This window comes from Asparagus officinalis, chromosome 4 (genome assembly GCF_001876935.1).
Source record: "Asparagus officinalis chromosome 4, Aspof.V1, whole genome shotgun sequence".
Taxonomy (NCBI): domain Eukaryota; kingdom Viridiplantae; phylum Streptophyta; class Magnoliopsida; order Asparagales; family Asparagaceae; genus Asparagus; species Asparagus officinalis.
In genome coordinates this window covers 82575303-82578711 of record NC_033797.1, presented here as the reverse complement: position 1 = coordinate 82578711, position 3409 = coordinate 82575303, and positions in this window count along the sequence as shown.

The following is a 3409-nucleotide window of genomic DNA, read 5'->3' as shown; positions in this document are numbered from 1 at the left end:
CTGTATGGTGAGTTCAAGCCGTAGGCAAACTCTAGCTGTATGGCGAGTTCAAGCCGTAAGCGAACACAATCTGTATGGTGAAATTGAATCGTAGGTGAGCTTCAAATCGGGTGGGCCACGTGCCCGTTCACGGCTCTATGTGCTCGCCAGCTAAGACGACACGGGCATGTCGCTTTGCATTAAAAGTGGCAATGGAGTCTCCTCATCTTCCACACCTGATCTGACCCATTTGCTACAGATCATGTCCAAAAACTGCCAAATCTCGATCGTTAGTGCGGGATTCCGAATCGCCTCGCCCCCTTGTGACTATTCAATCTGAACTGTTGAATCGAACATTGGGAGAGCGTTTGGGTCATTCGTTATATAGAACCCTTCTTCCTTATTGGAGAGGCCATGGTGTTCATCATTTCCCTCTGAGAATTTCTCTAAAAAAACCAAGCTCTTTCTTACCGTAACTAGGTTGGCACTGCGAGCAAAGGTACTCGTCTCGAAGAAAAGAGAGAGGAACGCTTTTCCCTTCGCTATTGCTGAAGCCCCGCTGCGGGCGGGGCCGCGGATGCTGCTAGAGGTATTTCTATTTCTAAACCTCTTGGCAAATTAAAAAACACGTGAACGCAATGAGTTCATGATTTTGATCTTTTTGTCATGTTGAGCATCTTAAGAGGGGGTATAGAACATAGAGGGGTTGGGGCCTGATCCCAAATCCATGACCGTACCCGCTTCACGGTCTTCTCCTCAGCTAGGAGTAGAGTCTCATCCCGAAATCCCCTCCATCGCCGCACTTGTTCGTAGCCAGGAGCGTAATTCCTCCGACTCCGTTAATCTGTAGGTCCATGTTAAAGAATTAGAGAACGTCGTAAAGTAGGTGATCTCCATCGTCGACCATGGATAGAGTACCTATGCAGATCTAAAGCAGTCTCTCTCAGACCGTGTGGCCAACATCCGGCACTTGGTCGATCCAAAACTTGCCATACGCTATTTGATGAAGCTTTTCGATCTGGTACTACTCTTAACAAGGTTAGAGAACTTGCGGTAGCCGGATCTAGAGCCTGATGTGGCGCAATTCTTGGCTCTGGCCTGGCGTCGTGGGACGTGGCAGCGAGAATGCCGAAGGAGGGACATAGAAGACAAGGAGTCCCTCATTGCTCACTTGGACAGCCGATAACATTTGTTGCAAGCTGAGATGGAGGCTACCATATGTATCTCGGTCATATAGTTGTGAATCTCTAATCATTAATCCTAACTAAGAAGTAAAGAAAGCAGAATTAAGACATCAACACATCATATTTATAATATCTTCCACTATCACTAGGGAGATAAAATGAAATACAAACATATAATTTTGTATACTCTTTCCAAAACAACGTATCTCGGTCATATAGTTCAGTGATATGTCATATTCATAACCGACATCAGCCACACTTAGGCTATCAGGTAATTGTCTTAATGCAATGGACTACCATGTAGGTATCATGAACTGTGTATACGTCTCATTAGTCTTATCGCAATCTCAGTGCGTAACATGAGTACGGGACGGACTACCAAGTAGGCATTCTAGAAATACGGCTCACGAGCCTCATCGCACCCTAGTGCGGGACGGACGACTAGATCAAGCCTCCTAAAATGCAACCCAATGGCCTGTACATGTGGAATATCAACGCACTACCTTATGTAGTACTCAACTGAGCTCATCAACGATATCCATCTCATATATAAACTGTGTATATCTGGTATATCGATGTACTATCCCATATAGTACTGAGTTGTGCTCATCAACAACATCCAACATGTGTATGAACGATATCTAATTCAAATATGATTAAATCAAAATTCATCATAATATACTTGGGGTTCTAAAATACATAACACAACATATTTATGACTATACGTGTAACCTCATGTGGCTCAAAACTCTACAACACAACTCCACAAAATGAGCAGGAAAACAGACGGGACTTCTGTTAGTAAAACGAGCATATCTTTCTCTAGGAAAATTATTTATACAAATGGTTTTCTTTTTTGAAAAATAGATTCGTACATCTTTCAATTGGCATAAGTGTGGTTCAGTTTGGAGTTCATTTATTATCTCAAATCTCTAGTTAAACATTATACATGTGTAGTAGTTTTTCTACTGGATATATTATTAGTAAAAAGAACATATCTTTCTCTATACAAATTTTTTTAAGAATGATTTTCTGTTTTAGAAAATAGATACATATATCTTTCTTTGGATCTAGTTTGGTTAAATTTGGAATTTATGTGCTATCTCAAAATATCAGTTAAACATTATACAAGTGTTGTAGTTTTTTGCAGAAAATATATATTTAGTACATCTCTTAATTTCTCATATATAAATGAAACTACGAATAACCCTAATAATTATGATCATGATACTATCATAAATAACAAGAAAATATTACTAATGTAGTATTAGTTTAAGATTTACTGTCAAAAATCTGACTTTTAACACCTCAGGTTAAGATTAAAGCATGAAAACACATATTCAACATCATATTAATCATCTACACTAGTTATTTAACTATGGGGATGTGTTTGGATAAAGATACTCTTGCCACAAACATCATTTTAAGCCTCTAAATTAAACAGCAACCCATCCATGAGCACAAACAACCCATTCTCCCTTGTAACACGTCGAAGATCTCGCCCTCGTGTCGGTATTGTGCTTCACAAAGCTCTCAAAATTCATAAGAAAAAGATCAAGGGTTTTTAAGGGGAGAGGATGACTGATAGGGTTTATAAATATTATTAAAGAGAGAATTTTTTGTGAAAAATACAGGTATTTATGGAGGCAAACCCGAAACAAACCGGTTTGACCCGAACCAGAAAACCTAGTCTGACTAGGAAAACAACATTCGGTATATTGGCCATAAATTTCACGTCCAACCATGGAATAAGGTGATATGAGATTTGATGGTAATCTCTTTAAGAGACCTACAACTTTTGACTTTTAAGTTTTCTCATATTCCAACTTCTTCTATGTGTAAAATGTATATAGGTGTAACTGGTCGTTTTTCCCATATTCAAGCCGGTGCATGTGTGCATGATATCACTTCTATATTCACATATATACATTGAATTGATCTCAAATTAATTCATAGCATACTCAAACATTAATAAATAACATTTATCATAATGTAACACATTTATTATTATTTATTACAAAATATTCAATTTTTTGGGGTTTTACATAAACATGATAATCAAAACTTGATTTCAATGAAATCATAATAAGCACATATAAACATGAATATGTATTTATATATGTGTGTGTGTGTGTGTGTATATATATATATATATATATATATATATATATATATATATATATATATATATATATATGATTGAGCTTAAAGTATATACACATAGAATATAAACCTAAACTAATGTT